The sequence below is a fragment of the Primulina eburnea genome, chromosome 12 (genome assembly GCF_022965805.1).
Source record: "Primulina eburnea isolate SZY01 chromosome 12, ASM2296580v1, whole genome shotgun sequence".
In the NCBI taxonomy this organism is placed as follows: Eukaryota; Viridiplantae; Streptophyta; class Magnoliopsida; order Lamiales; family Gesneriaceae; genus Primulina; species Primulina eburnea.
The window spans coordinates 36131386-36141553 of record NC_133112.1 but is presented as its reverse complement, the minus strand read 5'-3'; positions in this window follow the sequence as shown (position 1 = coordinate 36141553).

Below are 10168 nucleotides of genomic sequence, written 5' to 3'. Positions count from 1 at the left end.
TTTCTTGTGCCATAGCCAGTGTTTATTGCTAAGAGAAGCAACTAAGCATGTAGGAGTATTGACATTATTTGAGTTCCAGGAGACTCTGTAAGTGTTGCCTTCTCTTTTTCCTGTTAACACAGTAGTTTCAGATGAATCTCTAACTATACATGAATGCTTTTGAAAAGCCACAGAATAACCGTTATCACATAGTTGACTAATGCTGATTAGATTCTAACAAAGATTGTCAACTAATAAGACATTATCAATAGTTATGTTACCCTGGATAATCTTACCCTTACCCATGGTTTTACCTTTAGAATTGTCTCCAAAAGTTATCTTTGGTCCAGTGCAACTTACTATCTCAGAAAGTAGGTTTCTTTTTCCAGTCATGTGTCTGGAACATCCACTGTCCAGATACCATGTAGAGTTACTGATTTCTGCTTCCTTCTGCTGTTCCTGCAAACACAAATTTTAGTATCTGGTACCCAAATCTATTTGGGTCCAAGCCTTATCAGTCCTTTGGGGACCCACATTTGTACAATTCTTGGTGACTTTGTACTTCGGGTATCCAAAGATGTGTGTGCAACAGAAGGTCTGTTATTTCTAACAGTATGCATACTAAAATGTTGTTCCTCCCTTCTGTTTTTGTTTTCCAGTCTGTATCTCTTCTGAACAGGTTTAGAGTTGTAGTACTGGTAGTTTCTAACCTTCATAGGATATTGTCTTCCAGAGTTGAATTCTTTTCTGAATCTAAAACTCTGGTCAACTTTTTCCTTAGGTTTAACGTAACCCAGACCATAGTGCATCCTTCTGTTCGTCTGATTTACATTCCTTTCAACTGAAACAGTAGGTACTACTGGTTCCTGTACCACACTGGATTTCACAAAGTGAATGTATTTCCCTTTGCATGTATCCAGTGTTGGCTTAGTATTCATTTCAGATGTGCCTTCATTATTACAAAAACCGAGACCACTTCTATCTCCTGACTGTTTTTGTAATTCTTGCATCTTTTCCAACGAAACAGAAGACTTATTCCAAGCATTCACCAGCAGCGACAACTTCTGGTTTTCAGAAAGCACCTTCTGGTAATCTGCTTTGGCTCTTTCATTCTCAGTTATTAATTTACTCATCTTAACTTGTAAATCATTGCACCTGTCTACTTGCAAGCAAGTTAACTTACTGTTCCGATTCTATAAGTTCTGATTTTCAATCTTAACTTCTTCAAATGATTGAGAAAGTCTTGAATACTCTTTTACCATTTCATCCAGTGCATCAATCAAGTCATTGCGTGTAAATTCATTAGAGTCAAAATCAAATACCTCTCCAGATGTCGAGGTTGAGTCATTGTCTGCCATTAGACATTTGACTTCTTCTGCATCACTATCACTGGAATGACTTTCTGAATCAGATGACTCAGAGCTAGAGTCCGCCCACTTAGATTTGCTTTCTTCGGCAATCATTGCTTTTCGATCTCTTCTGGACTTTTTGTCATTCCTCTTGTGATCCTTTCTCTTTTGATAATCCTTCTTTGGTTTAGGACAATCTGCAATGAAGTGACCTATCTTTCCACAGTTAAAGCATCCCATATCACCAGATGGTGAATCTTTCTTGTAGTTGCGATTGGGACCCTGATAAGTTCGATGATTCTTCTTCATGAACCTGGAAAATTTCTTCACAAATAAGGACATAGCATCACTACTGATTTGTTCAGCAGTTTTCTCCATTGCATTGTCAATGATTACAGTCGGTAGTGCTTGAGGTACAACTGCAGCAGCAGTAGAAGAGGTAGAGGCAGTAGCAGTAGCAGTAGCTGTAACGTACCGTACTTTTACTACTCGAAATTTGCGGAAAATTAAAAATTTTATTTAAAGATAAACATTCATACGGTAGTCACTCATCATTCATAAAAATGCATCTCAAAACCGTTCACCACCATTGAAAAGTTTGCTAAAATAAACCGTCTCAAAATATCTCACATCTCAAAACGTAAAAACAGAGTATTCTAAAAGTTTTTGCATAAACGTAAACTTGCGGTCCTCGGGTTTAGCCTGCCACTCAGCCCAAGCCTGCCCCTTGGTCGCCACCTCCTGACTCCTGCTCATCGTACTCACCTGCATCGATCAAGTCTAGTGAGTCTAAAGACTCAACACGTATAAACTGGGAATAACGAATAATACGTAATAAAATTGCATGCATCTTTAAAATAAGACATACATAACTATAAACTTGAACTTGCGTAAACTTTAACTTGAATAAACAAGCTTTGACGTGCCGAGAACATAAACTTTCCTTAAACGTGCTTTCATACTTCAACATACATACTGCATAATTTTACGTAGAGGATGTTTCAAAGCAAGTGACCCGTAACATAAATGAGCCTGATCAGACTATACCACAGTACTGGGCTGACAGGGACGTATCCACTGCCGCATACATAAGATCCCTGCTCATAATTTAACAGGCCAGTTGATCCACGTTCATAATTTAACGCTTCACAACCACGATCTAACCCGTTCATAATTTAACGGGCCAGTTGATCCACGTTCATAATTTAACGCTTCACAACCACGATCTAACCCGTTCATAATTTAACGGGCGGATTGGTCCCCGTTCATAATTTAACGCTTTCCAATCCTAACATAATTTGGTCACAAGACATTTAGCATACCTCAAAACTTAAAATATTTTCTTGCACGTCAACATACTTACTTGGCGTTGAGGGATTCGTTGGACTTCGGCTGGGGCCGTTGCTGCAACATACTAACATAAACTTGTATACTTAGCTCACATAACTTAACGTAGAAATCATACCTACTCTCGAGCTCGATCATTACTTAGGACGTTCTAAAATTTCCCATGACACGACCTTGATAATCCTTGCACTAAATCATGACATCAACCTCAACACAAACTATAATATTTCTCCCAAAAATAGAAGGGCACGGACCCCGTACCTACATCCGTATAGGGGTCCGTGTAGGCTCTGGAAATTGACACCGAAGGAAAGCAAAGGCACGGACCCCGTGTCAAGGTCCGGGGGAGGGTCCGTGTAGGTACTGTGAAAGGACTACTCGGGGAGGGAAGGGGAACGGACTCCGTGTATGGGTCCGGAACCAGGTCCGTGTACCTACTGTAAAGACGCACCAAGGGGAAAACAAAGACACGGACCCCGTGTCAGGGTCCGTCCCTGGGTCCGTATAGCTACTGAACGCTGAAACCTGCGTGAAAATTTGTCAACTAAAATTCTTCTCCCTAATCAACTTCAATGGCTACAAAACTACTCCTCAAGACATTCATAGAACACCATACAATATGCCAAACCTGAGTGAACATTAAAATCAACCCCAAGCGTAACAATTCACAATCAACGACACAAAAACCGGATTTGATATCAATTTCTCCTCCTACGACGCTTAATTCAACGTGGTGCCTAACGACATGAAACAAAGCCTCAAAAATACTCCAAACATCTTTACCAATATACTTATTCGCAGCAACAAACACCCGTCGATCCCCAACGAAGCCTGCAACAATAAACTTCAAGAAACGTATCAATAACATAATTTTCTGAAAATTTCAGTTTGCGCAGTCGCACGGAAAATATCATAACTCACTCATTTTTCGTCCAAAATTTTCGAATCATATATCAAATCGAAGGTATCGAAAAGTTCTACGTTTTTGCCGTTGAAAGTTTTCCCAAAATAGGAACAGAAAAATCGCAGTATTTGAAAAGACAGCAAATACGAGTTTTAGATCTAAAATTTTTCCTTCGAAATTGATCCGATTCATGATCCGCTCAAACTACTATCATCATACATAACTTTTACGCATAAAAACAATGCAATACAATATATGACTTGATCGACACAGCAAGAACAGATTATACGTGCCTTTTGATAATAAACGTTACCGAAACGGCGATGTCGAAGCGGAGACTGCACGAGGCTTGATCCGGGACGAAAGTGGCGCGTTTTTCTTGCAATAAAAATCAACAAAACTTGCTGGGAAAATTAAGGGAGAGGGGCGGCTGCTAAAGGAGTGGAGAACCCTAGTTTTCTACCTTTGAAAATATTAAAATCTGAATTGGAGGTTGTGTGTGTTTGTGCGTGCATCGGTGTGTGTAAAAGTGTGTGTGGGTGTGTGATCAATAAGAAAAACGTGTGTGTGTGGTAGGTAATTAGGAGTAAGAGTTGCTAAATAGATAATTAGCAACTAATTAAAACTTTAACTCACCACTAACTTAAAAATAACCTTCTCAATTAAAATAATGCACACTAAAATACTAATTTTTAAAAGTTTTAAACTCTTAAATAACCAAGCACCTAAATAAGGATTTTAAAATGCTAAACTAACTAGATTATTTAAAATGCCCCTTCCTAGCTTAAAATAAAATGCCACATTTAAATTTGCCAAAACCGTCACCGGTCTTTTCCTCGATCCCGCCTCGAATAATCGCCTGAAACATGAAACTTGAAAAACGTTTTAACGTGCATCGCATAAACAAGAATAATTTAAAATAATGCATTTAAATAAATCATGCATCGCTGAAACTCATTTAAAATTAATTTAAATGATTTAATAATTTAAATAAATGCATAGGTTATACGCGTATTAGATTTGGGCACTACAGTTCCTCCCCCACTTATATAAATTTCGTCCTCGAAATTAAGTCTTACCGAACAACTCCGGATAGCGAAGTCTCATGTCGGCCTCTGACTCCCACGTGGCTTCTTCCACCGATTGATTCAGCCATTGAACTTTGACCAACTTAGTCGTCTTGTTCCGAAGTCTGCGCTCCTGTCTGTCTAGGATTTGGACTGGTTTCTCCTCGTAAGACAGGTCTGGAGTCAACTGTAACGGCTCATAACTCAGCACATGAGAGGGATTAGCCAAATATTTTCTCAACATCGAGACATGGAACACATTGTGCACCCCGGCCAGATTCGGCGGAAGGGCTACACGATAAGCTAGCGTCCCAACTCTGTCCAAGATTTCAAACGGTCCAATAAACCTCGGACTCAACTTGCCTCTCTTTCCAAATCTCATAACACCCTTCATAGGTGCTATCTTGATAAAAACGTGATCTCCTACGGCAAACTCGAGATCTCTCCTCCTTTTATCTGCGTAGCTCTTTTGACGGCTCTGGGCGGTCTTCATTCTGTCACGAATCTTGACCACCACGTCTGCAGTCTGCTGAACTATTTCTGGACCAAGTTCTGTCCTCTCACCAACTTCATCCCAATGAACTGGTGATCTGCACTTCCGACCATACAACGCCTCATAGGGAGCCATACCAATAGATGCTTGGAAGCTGTTGTTGTATGTGAACTCCACTAGAGGTAGTCTAGACTCCCAATTTCCTTGGAAGTCAATCATGCAAGCTCTTAGCAAGTCCTCTAAAACCTGAATCACTCGCTCAGACTGGCCATCTGTCTGCGGGTGAAAAGCTGTACTGAAAAGCAACTTCGTCCCCATGGCTGCATGTAAGCTCTTCCAGAAGGACGATGTAAACCTCGGGTCCCTGTCGGACACAATAGAGACTGGGAAACCATGTAACCGGACGATCTCCTGGATATAAAGATCCGCATACTGCGTCATGGAGAAAGTCGTCTTCACTGGCAGAAAATGCGCTGACTTAGTGAGTCGGTCCACTATAACCCAAATGGAATTCGATCCTCTGACTGATCTCGGCAACCCAACTACAAAATCCATAGTAATGTTCTCCCACTTCCACTCGGGAATGGGTAGTGGCTTAACCAACCCTGCTGGTCTCTGGTGTTCAGCTTTTACTTGCTGACAAGTGAGACATTCTGATACGAACCTACGGATGTCTCGCTTCATCCCTGGCCACCAATACAATAACTGCAGGTCTTTGTACATCTTGGTGCCTCCTGGGTGAATGGAATACGGAGATGCGTGTGCCTCTGTCAAAATATCCTGTCTGATCGAACCAACGCTAGGCACCCACATTCTACCTCTGTATCTCACAATGCCGTCTGAAACTGTGTACAGCACACTGCCCTTGGCTTCGTCTTTCAGTCTCCATTTCTGTAACTGCTCATCTGAAGACTGACATGCTCGGATTCGGTCTAGCAAATCAGATTTGACTGTCAGATTAGACAGCCTAGGAGCCTTGCCATCACGATAAATCTCTAGACCAAACTTCTGAATCTCCGACTGTAGTGGTCTCTGAGCTGTCAACTGAGCTACCCCTGCCACTTTTCTGCTCAAGGCGTCTGCGACAACATTAGCTTTTCCCGGATGGTAGCTAATCTCGCAGTCGTAATCTTTCACAAGTTCTAACCACCGTCTCTGTCTCATATTCAACTCTTTCTGTGTGAAGAAATATTTGAGACTCTTGTGGTCGGTGAAAATCTGACATTTCTCGCCGTATAGATAGTGTCTCCAAATTTTCAATGCGAAGACGACGGCGGCTAACTCCAGATCGTGCGTCGGGTAGTTCTTCTCATGCACCTTTAACTGTCTGGAAGCATAAGCTATAACTCGACCCTGTTGCATCAACACTGCTCCTAAACCGAGCTTAGATGCATCGGTGTAAAGCACAAATTCGCCTTGCCCTGTCGGCATGGCTAGCACTGGCGCTGAAATAAGAGCTTGCTTCAAGGTATCGAAGCTCTTCTGGCATTCCTCGCTCCACACAAACCTTGCATTCTTCTTGGTGAGCGAAGTGAGTGGTACTGCTATAGATGAAAATCCTCGAATGAACTTACGGTAGTAACCGGCTAAACCCAAAAAGCTGCGGATTTCTGATGCGTTCTTAGGTTCAACCCATTCTTTAACAGCTGCTACCTTCGATGGGTCCACCTCAATACCACTGCTGGATACTATATGCCCCAAAAATGCAACTTTCTGCAGCCAAAATTCACACTTACTGAACTTCGCAAATAACTTGCGACTCTGCAAGGTCTGCAAAACTGTCCTCAAATGCTGGTTGTGCTCCTCATGGCTCTTCGAGTAAATAAGAATGTCGTCAATGAATACTATGACGAATTGATCGAGGAACGGCTGGAATACTCGGTTCATGAGATCCATGAAAATTGCTGGAGCATTGGTCAATCCAAACGGCATTACTAAGAACTCATAATGCCCGTATCTGGTCCTGAAAGCTGTCTTATGAACATCTGCATCCTTCACTTTCAGCTGATGATACCCTGATCGAAGATCTATCTTAGAGAACACGGTAGCTCCCTGCAACTGATCAAACAAGTCTTCGATTCTAGGCAACGGGTATTTGTTCTTGATCGTTACCTTGTTCAGCTCACGGTAATCGATGCACAGTCTCATGCTCCCATCCTTCTTCTTCACAAAAAGCACTGGTGCGCCCCACGGTGAGAAACTAGGGCGAATAAATCCTTTGTCAAGGAGCTCCTGAATCTGCTGTTTGAGCTCTAACATCTCAGCTGGAGCTAATCTGTATGGCGCCTTGGAGATTGGCGCTGTGCCTGGCACGAGATCGATTGCAAACTCCACCTCTCTCTCCGGTGGAAGACCGGTGACGTCATCAGGAAAGACGTCTGGAAATTCTTTGACTACTGGCACCTCTGATAAGGATGGAGTGGGCACGTCAGGCGCTGATATAATACTAGCCAAAAAGGCTTGACATCCCTTGGAGATCAAACTCCTCGCCTGCATGCACGAAATCATGCGAGGAAAACTTCTCCATCTGGCTGGTTCAAAAAGAAACTGCTCCATGCCCAACGGTCTGACTAAAACTGACCTCTTCTGAAAGTCGATTAAGACCCTGTTCTTGGTCAGCCAGTCCATGCCCAAGATAATGTCGAATTCTGGCATCGGCAATAGGATTAAATCTGCATATACTAGGTGGCCATGCAGTTCTAGATCAATATCTCTGATCACACTGGTAGCCAACAGTTCTTCCCCTGATGGGACTGTCACTGAGAAGTTCACGTCTAGGCCAATGGACTTGAGGTCCAAATGATTAGCAAAAGTCTCCGATATGAAGGAGTGAGTGGCTCCTGAATCTATCAGTGCAGTTGTAGCTAATCTCTTTATGAAAATATTCCCTGAGATGCGTTAGCACAACACAACTTATATCCCAAAACACTAACAAGATAGTAACCCAAATATACTCAAACAATACTAGCATCCTACTCACCCCAAATAAAATTCCACATGCAAGACAATATAATACTGAGCTTAGGTAGAAAAGTTTACCAGTCAGTAGGGTGGTGTCTGGATCCGCCTCCTGGGCATGCATGGCGAATACCCTGCCCTGGGTGGGTTGCTTCCACTGTGGGCACTCTTTCAGCATGTGGTCCGTAGCTCCACATTTAAAACACTTGCCTGACCCATATAGGCACTGTCCCGGATGCTGGCGGTTGCATTTAGGACACACGGGGAAGGCAACGGGCTTCTGAGGTGCCCCTTGCTGCTGAACTGGACCCTTGCCCTTTGGTGGTCCATGATAAGGCTTCTTTCCTGGCGGCCCCTGATACGGTTTCTGGAACTGGGGTCGTTGATTCTGCTGTTGCTGGTGCTGCGGTAGTGCTTGATAGGGCCTCTTGCCCTGCCTGTCAGCCTCAATATCTCGTTGGTCCTGCTCTGCCGCCAAGGCCCTAGATACGGCGACTGCATAAGAAGTGGGACCAGCTACTCTCACATCGCGACGCAGGATCGGCCGCAGTCCATTCAGAAAATGCCTCAACTTTGCTTGGGCATCGTTAGCAATGAGGGGTACAAAGTGACACCCCCTCTCAAATTTCCTCACAAAATCTGCCACGCTGCTGTCTCCCTGTCGCAGCGTCATGAACTCGTTGGTGAGTCGGGTTCGTACTTCCTCAGTGAAGTACTTGGAATAGAAGACTTCCTTGAAACCATTCCATGGCAGTACCTGCAAGTTGACTGTCACAGATGCACTCTCCCACCACAATCTGGCATCCCCTGTCAGAAGGAACGTGGCACATCTGACCCTATCTGCGTCGGCCAGTTCCATAAAGTCGAAAATCACTTCGATGGATTTGATCCACCCCTCAGCTATCATCGGGTCCGTGGTACCCGAAAACTCCTTCGGACTCATCCTCCGGAATCTCTCATAAACGGCCTCTGGTTGGGGCCTTGCCCCTGTACCTGCTCCTGCAGCCTGGTTCCCCGCAAACTGTGCGAAGAACTGCGTCATGCCTGCAAGCATCTGTGCCTGCATGTCTGGAGGTGGTGGTGGCGGAGGATTGGCTCTTTCCTCCTCTCGATGCTCCCTGTCCTCAGTCCTATCTTCCTGGTTAACCATACGTCTCGGAGGCATACTGTTCCAATAATTTACCCAACACGTAAACCCAACATGCATGAACATATATCAATAATTTATGATGCACGTAACTTGAACTTAAAACATAGACATGCTGAAATCATGACTTAATGCGTAATACATAGCATAGCTCAAAACTTTAAAACTTACAGACTTGAGATGTGACTTCGAGAGCTTCTTGCGACTGGCAGTAGGCGTAACCCTTTACAAGAACACCGCTCTGATACCAACTGTAACGTACCGTACTTTTACTACTCGAAATTTGCGGAAAATTAAAAATTTTATTTAAAGATAAACATTCATACGGTAGTCACTCATCATTCATAAAAATGCATCTCAAAACCGTTCACCACCATTGAAAAGTTTGCTAAAATAAACCGTCTCAAAATATCTCACATCTCAAAACGTAAAAACAGAGTATTCTAAAAGTTTTTGCATAAACGTAAACTTGCGGTCCTCGGGTTTAGCCTGCCACTCAGCCCAAGCCTGCCCCTTGGTCGCCACCTCCTGACTCCTGCTCATCGTACTCACCTGCATCGATCAAGTCTAGTGAGTCTAAAGACTCAACACGTATAAACTGGGAATAACGAATAATACGTAATAAAATTGCATGCATCTTTAAAATAAGACATACATAACTATAAACTTGAACTTGCGTAAACTTTAACTTGAATAAACAAGCTTTGACGTGCCGAGAACATAAACTTTCCTTAAACGTGCTTTCATACTTCAACATACATACTGCATAATTTTACGTAGAGGATGTTTCAAAGCAAGTGACCCGTAACATAAATGAGCCTGATCAGACTATACCACAGTACTGGGCTGACAGGGACGTATCCACTGCCGCATACATAAGATCCCTGCTCATAATTTAACAGGCCAGTTGATCCACGTTCATAA